Source organism: Equus asinus, chromosome 1 (genome assembly GCF_041296235.1).
Source record: "Equus asinus isolate D_3611 breed Donkey chromosome 1, EquAss-T2T_v2, whole genome shotgun sequence".
NCBI classification, from domain to species: Eukaryota; Metazoa; Chordata; class Mammalia; order Perissodactyla; family Equidae; genus Equus; species Equus asinus.
Window position 1 is genome coordinate 88,570,638 of NC_091790.1, and position 13,000 is coordinate 88,583,637.

General features: G+C 39.7%; 2 long non-coding RNA genes across 2 annotated transcripts; one reads left to right on the top strand and one right to left on the bottom strand.

Moving 5' to 3' along the window:
* Nucleotides 1–1,081: 1,081 nt before the first annotated feature.
* LOC139041570 (uncharacterized) lies at nucleotides 1,082–8,134 on the bottom strand. Its single transcript, XR_011496991.1, has 2 exons — nucleotides 7,835–8,134; nucleotides 1,082–1,752 (listed from the first exon to the last, which is right to left on the bottom strand). It is a non-coding gene; the product is annotated as an uncharacterized lncRNA (long non-coding RNA).
* Nucleotides 8,135–11,278: 3,144 nt separating this feature from the next.
* LOC139041608 (uncharacterized) lies at nucleotides 11,279–12,854 on the top strand. The gene is made up of 2 exons (XR_011497080.1): nucleotides 11,279–11,375; nucleotides 12,184–12,854. It is a non-coding gene; the product is annotated as an uncharacterized lncRNA (long non-coding RNA).
* The last annotated feature ends 146 nt before the right edge of the window (nucleotides 12,855–13,000 follow it).

Sequence of the window (13,000 nt, forward strand, 5' to 3'; positions counted from 1 at the left end):
ACATATTTTACGTTGGAACTCCACTCCACTCCTCTGAGACTCCACAGACAGATCTAGGCCAACCTTTATCTGATCACTTAGAGTTCATTAACATCCAGTATCATATTTGATATATTGTATTTTTTCAATCGAGGGCTTGTTACTATCTCACCAGTAGACTATATTCCCTTTTTATCCCCAGCATCTTGTGCAATTCTGTTCAACACTTTTTTTGAGGCAATAAGTAAATAAATAAATGTACATAAATAACTAAATCCAAGATGGGAGGTGATAAATGCCATTAGGGTGTGCTACGTGGGCATTCAGAGAAAGGAGGTTCCTTCCCATAAGGTGATCAGGAAGTCTCTGGTAATATGGGACTGATCATTAGAGATCAAGCGCAGTTTGTATACAAAGGGATGAAATGGAGCGCCCTCTCTGGCAAAGGTGCAGGTTAGCCAAGCAAAGTTATGTATGAAGCTCAAGGCAAGGAGTTTGCTTTGTATAAAATGTAAGGACTATTAAGAAGAATATCAAACGGTAGAAGATGGGACCAGATCCAGGAGGATCTTAGATGCCAGACCTGGAGATGAAGATTTCATTCAAAGATAGTGAGTAGTAGTGAGGGTTTCTAAGCAGGGGAGTGGTATGATCAAGTTGTACTCCAGAAAGTTGGTGTTTCTGTGCAGAATGAAGGAGAAATTGAAAGCAGGAAAAGGAGGAAGGAGGCTATCGGAGTGTCCAACTGAGAGAGAATGTAATCCAGAACCAGGTCAGAGGCCTGCAGAAGGGAGGAGCACATACAAAAGCACATGGGCTGAAATTGTTGTACTTAATCACACGCTGTGGCTCGTGAAGACTTAGTGTCCCCTATGTGGCTCTGGAAACATGAAACTTGTAGAAACAGAGATAAGAGTGGTTGTTTTCAGGGGACAGGGGGAGATGTTTAAAGGGTACAAACTTTCAGTTTTCAGATGAATAAGTTCTGAGGATCTAGTGTACAGCATGGTGAGGCTAGTTAATGTAGGGGAGGAAGACATTTCCTCTTCCCAAATGTGGGTTCGTCTGGCCGGAGAATGAATTAAATTCACCTGAGACAGAATAGCAAGAGAAAATTAAACAAAGCTTTATGAGGAACCATGGCCCGGGGCCTTTCTTCCCGAAGGAAGAAAGGGCACCAAAGAAGTGGGGTGCACAGAGTGGTTATATATCCCCAAACAGGGTGTTTCACGTATGATTGAAATGTCCCTTTTACAACAGTCACGAGCCTGCTCTGTCAGCACAGCCCTTGATGGAGGCAGATAGGTCTGCTGTCTCAGTGAACGCTGCGGGGTGGCAGGTGTGTTGCCTCGGGGCTGGGGGATCACAGATGAGCGCAGCAATCAGTTCCTTGACTACAGAGAGGGAGGCACCTTTACAGATAGAGATTTACCTTACAGATGTAAATGTGTCCTAACAAAGGGCAAGTTCCACTCCTCAGAGCCTCCTTCCCTGTCCCACTTTATCAAAAGCAATCAGCCTCAAATAATCCTGATGCCAAAGAGACATATCTTGGGGTGGCCAATTTCAGGTCCCTACAGTCCCGCCTTTGAAACTAAAAGTTTCACAATCCAGAAGCTGAGTGGTAGATTGTTTCATCTCACTGAACACATTTCTTAGTCCTGGTAATAGATCAGTCCAGTTAAATTCATTTTAGAAGGTGGCGACGCAGGTGGGCTCCCAAAGTTAGGCCTTTATTTTGGAAGCAAGCAATCAGGTGTTTAAGAAGTATTTCTATGGAAATAAAAAGAAAAACAAGGTTAATGGTTGGAGCAAATTATAAACTAGTTCCTGAGTCCAGGAGGCAGCCAGTCAAGAAGACTTCTGGATGTCGGAGTGAAGCATCTTTAGCAGCTTGAAATGTCTCTGATGATGTCATCAGGCATTCAGATATCTTTCTGAGTGGCTTACAGCTTACACAGCAGCAGACAGGAATCTCTCAAGTTTTTATCAAGTCATTCAGCTTTAGTTTGCAAGGCTTCAGGAAAAAGAGCAGGTTCAAATCTCAATGATTCCAAATGAAAATGAGGAAAAGATTGAAAACATTAGTTTGGAGATTTGTAACCAGATATTTCAGCAGAAGAATTCAGGATCCAGTCCAGTTCACAGGTGGAAAAAAACCCTCAAAGACAGTTAACAAAGCTAGGATCTAACATCCACAAATGTGTCTTATAGCTTTTCACTGAAACGTAGTTCTTCTCTCTAAAATCACCCTCATTTTTACCAAAGATAGCCAAATTAAGACTAATTCGTTTGCAAAATAAGTTTAGTTTCAAGAAACTTGGCCCAATTATTTACATAAGTGCAGCAAGAATAGCAGTTGATCATATAGGCTCTTACATCTGCTTTGCTGAAATTTTTTATGAGGAATCTCAGATTGAACTTTAAAGACCTCTCGAGGCCAGGAAAGCCACGCCAAGGACTTGCTGTCAGATTTTGCCTACAGTACCTACAGATTTGGGTGGACTCCTCTCTTCTTGAGTTCCCCCAAAATATTCCAAGTTTCCTTACATCTGCCAGATAAGCAAGCTTCCTTACTTACCGGGTAAGATTGCCATAATCTCTATACACAAGGTACCAGGCCCATGTTTCCAAGTGGCTTTATTTCCAGAAAGTCAACCTTATTCCTCAAAGGCAGTATTGTCATATCTGAGTCTGTACGTTTCTCTCAAATATGACATTCCAGTCAAAGCCTTGGTAATACAACCAATGTCCTGTTATAAGGAGGACAGATTCTTATTGAACTTATGCAAATAACAATATTGCCATGAAACAACCATACTCACTCACTTACTAGGTTTCCAAATTCTGGAGGGATCAGGTAGGGAGAAAAAGATAAATGTTTCAGTTTTGTTCACAAAGGTATAATTTCACCAAATTGGTAAGTCATAGTTAGCATAAGAGAAAAAGAGAGAAAGATCTCCTTGAATCTGAGAAAACAAAGCAACACATCAAAAACAATATTTCAAACAAAAGTCATAAAAAAATTATAATCATCCTCAGTTCATTCAGTCCCATATAATCAGTTCTTGATCTTAATCTTCTGTTAACAGTTTTATGGGCTCTTCAGTTTCTCCACTAGATTTCTGTACTTTCTTACCCAGTTCAGTTCTATGATCTGAAAGTTTGTCAGAAACCTGTATTCCAGAGTAAGTGTCAGAGTCCTTTTTATGAATCCCTCTGAAGATGAGACATATTTGCAAAAGCAAAAAGCATCAGAGTAAAACAACTGACTGTAAATAACAAAAGACTTAAAAATGACAATTGACAGAGAAACTTGGTTATTTCTGTGATATACAACACCTTAAAATGATAGTTAGAATTATGGCTGATAGCCAGGACAGATCAGAATTTTAGGAATGTTATATAATTTTCAAAACACTTATATCAATAACATTTACCCACATAATACCAGCTAAGAAAGATTATCATCACTTATATGACAATGCTTCCAATGTAATTTAACAGACCAATAAGCCTAATTAGTTTAGAATCTTCCACCTTATAGGAAGAGAGAGCAAATTTCTCTGTGAAATCCCAGTGGCCCTCTGAAAATCCCCAGAGAAATCCTCTTCCTTCATCCAGGTCAAAGGAAAGCCTTTATTTCAGGACTTGAATATTTTTGAGGAAGAAGCTTGTCAAAAATATCAAAGGTTTTAAAACATTTGTGAAACAATGCTCAGGTATCAACAGCAAAAAAAAGAAAAACCTTAATAGAGAGACCTCTGTCTTTTTGCATAGGAGATTATCTTAACCAAACATAGATCTTCTTCTGGAAACTTACTCAGAAGGAAAAACCTTTTATAATTTCTTTATCAAGAGCAGACGAAGAGTTTAAGAAAATTATCATTTTTAGAGAGAAAGCCAAATTCTAATTCTTGTACCAGTTTACTTTTTCATATTAAAACCCATTTACCTAATTAGATTCATTTCAATCTTAACCAACTTGACCAGGTACAAAACTCTTTTCAGAATTTCTATAACTTTGTTTTACATTCAGAATTTGTCCCATGCTTTCTTTCTTACTTTCTAGTACTTTAGGACAAATTTATCTTTCTTAATCCAACAAAATATTTCCATTCTTTATACCGTCTTTACTAAAAACACACATTTTACTTTCCTTGAATACAGAGCATTTTCCTTATTAATTTCCAGTAGCTTTAATTACATGTGTTAATTAGACTTTTAACCCTTACAGACCATAGTAAAAAACTAAAAACTAAGCAATTAAGAATTATCTTTTATATCAGCATTCTAAACACTTCATAATTTCTAGAAACATTCCACTTCACAATAAAACACAAGGCATACTTTCTAATAGACCCAAATGTTTTTAGCCTCTTTGCAATAAGAAGCCAAAAGTAGATAAACTTACATTTAATAATTAATGTCTAATATCTTATTTGGAAATGATCTAGTTACTCAACGAATTTTATCATTTAAATTAACCTAGCAAAACTTCAAAATTTCAAGTTACCAAAGATTTTGGAAGTTATTTTAAATACACATACCGTAAACTACAATTATTGCTAAAAAAAAGTTATCTATAAACTCTTATTTCATTTATATCTAAACCATTTGTTCCCAATAATTATGTTTAGATTACCCACAAAAACTTTGAGACATTAGACAAACAGCTATCATTTAAAGTTATTATGCTGACAAATTTCTAACAGAAAACATGAACTTTTTTGACTAGTGAACCCAGGCTGCATGTTTGCATCACATCCAAATACTGACAGCTCTTTAGGACATGCCTTTTCAATCAAACAAACAAAGTTAAACTTTCATTAACCAAAGATTAATCCATATCATCTTAACTTAAAAGACATTGGGTTAATTTCCATTGCATTTAGAATTTATGTAAGCGCTGACTTTAATCCAATTAAACAGAGCTCTTAGTTTGGGCCATATCACCCGGGGTAAAAATATCACACACACATAGACACACACAGACACAGCACTTCCACAGCAATTGTTTTAAAAATCACTCCATGAATCTGGTACAATACAAAACTCCCTAGTTATGAATCCAAATTTTGTTCTGAGCCTTTTTACTAATATTTCTGGAGAAGACACTCAAGACGCTAGATTTTTTTTCTCAGCAAGGGCACACTTATGACCTTTCCCCTCTTTTTTTTTTTCCTTCAGTCTTAGGATTAGTGATGGTCTAGATAGTAGTTCCTGGAGAGGGGAGATGATAATCCTTTTGAGATAAAGGAACTGGGTGGAATCTGAACTGCCTCTAGAGCTGTATGTCCAGTCTTGCAAGGATTTTCCAAGGACAGTTGGAAGTTACTGGGTTTAACTTAATGACATTCTAGAGTGACCTGCCTGTCCAACTACATCACAAAGGGACAGAGAAACTCCTCAAGTTTTCTCCAAGCTGGAGTTTCTGGGGCATAAGCCATCCAACTGAAAGCGTTTCCAACTTTAAAATGCACCCAGGGGGTGAGTCTCTTAGGATGCTTGAGGCATTCCTCATGGTGGTAAAGCTGGTGTCCAATTGACAAGGCCAGAGAAAGGGTGCAAAGGCGCCTGACCGCAGGCATCAACATAGTTATAAGATCTAGTCAAATCCCACTTAGCCCAGGGCACTTAGTCCCTGAGCCAGCACAGGTGAGCCAGGCAGGGAAGCAGGAGGCAAAGGCCTGGAGAACAATGGAAAAGAGATCAGGCCTCACCCTCATGGCCTCTTCCCCAAGGGTTATCGAGATAGAGGTCACACAGCAGTTCCCGTGCAGGGGCACACAACACCATCAGGACAGTTCACAGAATAAACCACAGGTCTCCTATTGTCATAACCAATTCAGTAGGCACCTAAAATGCTTAACAAGTCGATCGCCAAGAGAGGGCACCCCACGTGGTTGCTGGGGTGATCAGGCCCAGAAACCAGAGTGGGGGCTCCCAGAGGTCCAGCCTTTCACACTTTAAAGATTTCTTTGTTTCTCAATTGCAAAGCTCAAAAAGAGCCCAAAAATGGTCACTATCACTTTAAGAGAGAGGAAAGAAAAGGGTCCATTACCTTGAAAATCTCCCGAACCTAGGGCAGCATCCTACTTGTTCTGCCTGTGGGGTTCCTATAGCAAGGGATGATGGGGCGCATCCCTCTGCATTGCATCTCTTGTACGCCTTCCCTATTATGCCTGGCAGTCGTTAAGTGCCAGGAGAGTTGTCCCAAAGATCAAAGAACAGAGAAAAACCGTGAAGAATTTTTCCTCCGGTCTGGGGGACATTCTACCCAATTGCATCCTGGAGCCATTCTCCCAAGAAGGGGTTCCCATACTCAACCAAAGGTTAGAGTTTGGTACTTGCCTTGAACCGGAGTCCTGATTGGGACTTACCCACAGTTCAGAGAGTGATCAGGTGCCAGAGGAAGGGATCCCAATCCAGCCTTAGGAAAAGAAACCTTCCACAGGAGTCTTGGAGATTGGCGACCATCCTAATGACTTAAGTGGCCGACCCGTGCCCATGTAAAATTTGTCTATTACAGATAGAGTCAGGAAGGAATGGATTAATTCATTTTCCATCACCCTCAGGCTTAAGGTACTGATTCTATTCAGGCTGAATGCCACGATTTGCCCCATAGAGTAGCCATGGGCAAGCAAACATGGATTCATACAGCTGTCTGAGAAGGTTCCCGATGGAGCAGTTAATTTAGATCCATCCTTGAAAAAGAGAAAGGCACAATGAAAACTACAACTTCGACTCCCAAGCTGGTGAAGCAAGCTGGCTCAGCAGCCAAGGAGTCAAAAGAAAGACTTCCTGGGCTCAAGGCCTGGAAATAGCGTTCCTCTATTCAAATAGCGTGGGTACAGGGCCTATGGGCAGTGAAGAGCTGCAGCATGGCAGCAGGACCCATGGCCAGGACTCAACAGGTCTTAGTCTTATAATATTGCATAAGGAAGCATTCCCAGAAAGACGCTTTAAAACATACTCAAGCAAAGTTGATATAACCTCTTCATAAAAAGAAAATCAGCTCAAGCATTCCAACCTTTACAATCTTAACACATAGACCTTTATATTTCACCAGTTCAATTATAACCTGAGTCAGGGTTTAAACCTAGTTACCATTTTCTTGTGTTTCCTTTTCAATTTGGCTTTTTTTCATAGATACCAATAAAAATTATGATGAGAGCTCTCACAATTTTTTTCCCCAATTTAGAAGTTTTCCGAATTTAAATGATCCATCGTCTGGCTGATTTGACGAGTAGGATCTTAACAGCGACTCAACCAAAGCTTAACCAAGGACAAAGAGGCGTCCCCAAAAGAGATCCAGAAAGTTCACTCCCAAAAATAGCCTAAGAAAGTAAAGGCAAGCAACAAATGTTGAGACGACAAAGGCCCCTTATGAAAGCAGTTGGGACCTCTTATGACAAACTTCCCCGAGAGCTTACACAGCCAGACAAAGAGAGCCAAGCTCTCAAGACAAACTTTCCCAGAGCCCCAGTCTATGTGACTGGCTGCCAAGATGCATGCCGGTACATGCATCCTCCAATGGCGGAGACCAGAAAGGTCACAAAGCCAAGCTCTCAAGACATACAACAAGACAAAAAGCCCAGACAACAGGCTTATAGAGATGCCTGTGTTGTATGACAAACAAAAAGACAGAGACAAGGAAAAGTCTATCTCTGGGAGGAAAAGGATCTACAACCAGTGAGTACTCAAATCCTAGAGTCGCTGAATCCGAGAAGCTAGCCCCACCAACATTTTCTCCTGCTAATCTAAATTTAGAAGAGCAAAAACCTCACCACTCTTGCTTCCTTTGGACTCTGCAGGCAGAGATCCGGGAGAATGATGTGGTAAGAACTCTTACCTCTTGCCGGCTCTCGTCAGGGGTCTGGGATCTCTCAGCCGCAGCAGTCTAGGAGCAAGCAGTGTCCAGCCAGGGAAATTTCAGCCTGCCAACTACGCCAAAACTGTAGGGGAGGAGGACATTTCCTCTCCCCAAATAGGGGTTCGTCTGGCTGGAGAACGAATTAAATTCACATGAGACAGAATAGCAAGAGAAAATTAAACAAAGCTTTATGAGGAACCATGGCCCGGGGCCTTTCTTCCAGAAGGAAGAAAGGGCACCCAAGAAGTGGGGTGCCAGAGTGGTTATATACCCCCAAACGGGGTGTTTCACATGTGATTGAAATGTCCCTCCCACAATAGTCACAAGATTGCCCTGTCGGCACAGTGCTTGATGGACACAGCAGGTAGTGGTCTGCTGTCTCAGAGGGCGTAGCTGGAGGCAAGTCGATTGTCTGGAGCTGGGCGGTCACAGGTGAGCTCAGCAATCAGTTCCTAGCCTAAGGAAAGATGCTTAATCATTAAGAAATGCCAGCGTTGGGAGGGGGAGGGAAGTTAGTTCCAGGAGGTTACCAGAGTAGCACAATAAAATGCAGATTTTAAGTCCTTGTCTTTGGTATTGATTAAGAGTTTTTAGAGAGAAGGTCATCTCCTGTCTTCTTCCTGGTACAGAGAGGGAGGCAACTTTACAGATAGAGATTTACCTTAAAAATGTAAATGTGTCCTAACAAAGGGCAAGTTCCACTCCTCAGAGCCTCCTTCCCTGTCCCACTTTATCAAAAGCAATCAGCCTCAAATAATCCTGATGCCAAAGAGACATATCTTGGGGTGGCCAATTCCAGGTCCCCACAATAACAAAAGAAAATCAAAAGAGACACGGGAAATTGAGCTTCTGAAAAGGCCCGAATCAGTTCCCGAATTTGCAGCCTTTCCTCCAGACTCTGGTTGGCTTCGTGCTGTGATTGCAATTGCTTAACAAAGGGGGTATCCCAAGCCAGATTGCTAAGGCGAAAAGAAAGAAAGAAAGAGAGAAAGGAAAAAAAAAAAACTGGGAAAACAAGTTTTTTCACCGTGGTCTGCTATGACAACACCTAAATCAAATCTAAGGAAAATCTTTGTTCTATATGTCTGTCTGTATCTATATATGTTACAAATGTGTGATACTTTACCTCCAGATGGTACAATTTCTAAAGAGCTCTATTCCTTTGACTTAAAGTAAACACTTACAAAAAAGTTTCTCTAAGAAGTATTAACCCAAATGTCTTTCAAGTTAACATGACATAGATTAATCTTTGCTTAATGAAAGTTTAAGTTGTTGGTTTGATTGAAAATGCATGCCCTCAAGAGTTGTAGGTATTTGCATATGATGCAGGCATGCAAGCCTGTGTTTACTAGTCAAATAAGCTCAGGTTGTCTGTTAGAAATTCGTCAGCAAAATAACAGCTATAAATGATCAGTTTTGTCTGATGTCTCATAAGGTTTCCGTAGGTAATCTGAATATAATTGTTGGGAACAAATGATTTAAATAGATAAAAGTGGATACAATAACTGTTTTATGGTTTGTATACTTGGGGAAAAAAAACAGCTTCGAAATTCTTTTTCGTAACAATCTTCAGTTTTGCCAAGTTAAGTTAAATGATAAAAAATCTGAGTATCTGGGTCATTTTTGGATTGGATAGAACACTGAAACATTATTGCTAAACGTATCTAAGTTTATCTACTTTTGCCTTCTTATTGCAGAGAGGCTAAAAGTCTTTGGGTCTTTTACTGTAAAGTGTGGGGTGTTTCTAGAAATTATGAAAAGTGTTTAGAAGGCTGATATAAAAGACAATACATAATTGCTTACCATTTTCGTGTTTCCTACGGTTTGTTAAAGGTTAAAGAGTTCTAATATATGTGATTAAAGCTGCTAGAAATTAATAAGAAAAACAGCTCTGTATTTAAGGAAAGTAAGGTGTAAATTTTTAGTAAAGAAGGTATGAAGAATGGAATATTTTTGTTTGATGGGTTAAGAAAAGATAAACTTGTCCTAAAGTACTAGGTGGAAAAAAAAAAAAGAAAGACTTTGGGACAAATTCTGAAGGCAAAAAGAAAGTTGTAGAAGGTCTGTGAAGGAGAAATTCTGAAAGGAGTTTTATGCCTGGTGAAGTTGGCTAAGATTGAAATGAATCTAATTAAGTAAATGGGTTTTAATATGAAAAAGTAAAGTGGTACAGAAATTAAAATTTGGTTTTCTCTCAAAGGATAATTGTCTTGAACTTTTGGTCTGCTCTTGATAAAGAGGTTATAAAAGGTGTTCCTTTGAGTAAGTCTACCTAAAAGACAAATCCGTTTTGTTAGTATAATGACTGAGGTCACTCAAGACTTTTGATTGTTTCTGTTGTCACTTTAAATGGACACCTGAGCATTGTCTGACAGTGAGCGTTGTTTGAACAAGTGTTTTCAAATCTTTTGATATTTTTGACAAGCTTCTCCCTCAAGAATATTCAAGTCCCGAATGAAGGCTGTCTTTTAACCTGGTAGAAGGGGGAGGATTTCTCTGTGGATTTTCAGACGGCCCCTGGGACTTCGGAGAGACATTTGTTCTCCCTTCCTGTAAGGTGGAAGATTCTAAACTAATTAGGCTTCCTTGGTAGCTTAATTTACATTGGAAGCATTATCAGATAAGCGATGATAATCTTTCCTAAGTGGTATTATGTGGGTAAATATTACTGATATAAGTGTTTTGAAAATTAGATAACATTCCTAAAATTCTGATCTGTCCTGGCTATCAGCCATAATTCTAACTATCATTTTAAGGTGTTGTATATCAGAAATAATAAGTTTCTCTGTCAATTGTCATTTTTAAGTCTTTTGTTGCCTACAGTCGGTTGTTTTACTCTGATGCTATTTGCTTTTGCAAATACACTCATCTTCAGAGACATTCATGGAAAAGACTCTGACACTTACTCTGGATTACAGTTTTCTGATAAACTTTCAGATCACAGAACTGGACTGGGTAAGAAATTACAGAAATCTAATGGAGAAACGGATAACCTCATAGATCCTCCCAACAGGAGCTTAAGCACAGTAATCAATTATACAGGACTGTGTGAACTGATGAGGATGATTATGACTTTTTATGACTTTTATTTGAAATATTGTTGATTCTTTTGATGTTTGGTTTTGTTTTGTTTCCTCAGATTTAAGGAAATCTTTTCTCTTAGGCTGACTATGACTTACAGCAATTTACTGATAGTATACCATTATGAGCAAAACTGAAACATTTATCTTTTTCTCCCTACCTGATCCCTCCAGAATTTGGAAACCTAGTAAGTGAGTGAGTATGGTTGTTTCATGGCAATATTGTTATTTGCATAAGTTCAATAAGAATCTGTCCTCCTTATAACAGGACATTGGTTGTATTACCAAGGCTTTGACTGGAATGTCATATTTGAGAGAAACGTACAGACTCAGATATGACAATACTGCCTTTGAGGAATAAGGTTGACTTTCTGGAAATAAAGCCACTTGGAAACATGGGCCTGGTACCTTGTGTATAGAGATTATGGCAATCTTACCCGGTAAGTAAGGAAGCTTGCTTATCTGGCAGATGTAAGGAAACTTGGAATATTTTGGGGGAACTCAAGAAGAGAGGAGTCCACCCAAATCTGTAGGTACTGTAGGCAAAATCTGACAGCAAGTCCTTGGCGTGGCTTTCCTGGCCTCGAGAGGTCTTTAAAGTTCAATCTGAGATTCCTCATAAAAAATTTCAGCAAAGCAGATGTAAGAGCCTATATGATCAACTGCTATTCTTGCTGCACTTATGTAAATAATTGGGCCAAGTTTCTTGAAACTAAACTTATTTTGCAAACGAATTAGTCTTAATTTGGCTATCTTTGGTAAAAATGAGGGTGATTTTAGAGAGAAGAACTACGTTTCAGTGAAAAGCTATAAGACACATTTGTGGATGTTAGATCCTAGCTTTGTTAACTGTCTTTGAGGGTTTTTTTCCACCTGTGAACTGGACTGGATCCTGAATTCTTCTGCTGAAATATCTGGTTACAAATCTCCAAACTAATGTTTTCAATCTTTTCCTCATTTTCATTTGGAATCATTGAGATTTGAACCTGCTCTTTTTCCTGAAGCCTTGCAAACTAAAGCTGAATGACTTGATAAAAACTTGAGAGATTCCTGTCTGCTGCTGTGTAAGCTGTAAGCCACTCAGAAAGATATCTGAATGCCTGATGACATCATCAGAGACATTTCAAGCTGCTAAAGATGCTTCACTCCGACATCCAGAAGTCTTCTTGACTGGCTGCCTCCTGGACTCAGGAACTAGTTTATAATTTGCTCCAACCATTAACCTTGTTTTTCTTTTTATTTCCATAGAAATACTTCTTAAACACCTGATTGCTTGCTTCCAAAATAAAGGCCTAACTTTGGGAGCCCACCTGCGTCGCCACCTTCTAAAATGAATTTAACTGGACTGATCTATTACCAGGACTAAGAAATGTGTTCAGTGAGATGAAACAATCTACCACTCAGCTTCTGGATTGTGAAACTTTTAGTTTCAAAGGCGGGACTGTAGGGACCTGAAATTGGCCACCCCAAGATATGTCTCTTTGGCATCAGGATTATTTGAGGCTGATTGCTTTTGATAAAGTGGGACAGGGAAGGAGGCTCTGAGGAGTGGAACTTGCCCTTTGTTAGGACACATTTACATCTGTAAGGTAAATCTCTATCTGTAAAGGTGCCTCCCTCTCTGTAGTCAAGGAACTGATTGCTGCGCTCATCTGTGATCCCCCAGCCCCGAGGCAACACACCTGCCACCCCGCAGCGTTCACTGAGACAGCAGACCTATCTGCCTCCATCAAGGGCTGTGCTGACAGAGCAGGCTCGTGACTGTTGTAAAAGGGACATTTCAATCATACGTGAAACACCCTGTTTGGGGATATATAACCACTCTGTGCACCCCACTTCTTTGGTGCCCTTTCTTCCTTCGGGAAGAAAGGCCCCGGGCCATGGTTCCTCATAAAGCTTTGTTTAATTTTCTCTTGCTATTCTGTCTCAGGTGAATTTAATTCATTCTCCGGCCAGACGAACCCACATTTGGGAAGAGGAAATGTCTTCCTCCCCTACATTAACTAGCCTCACCATGCTGTACACTAGATCCTCAGAACTTATTCATCTGAAAACTGAAAGTTTG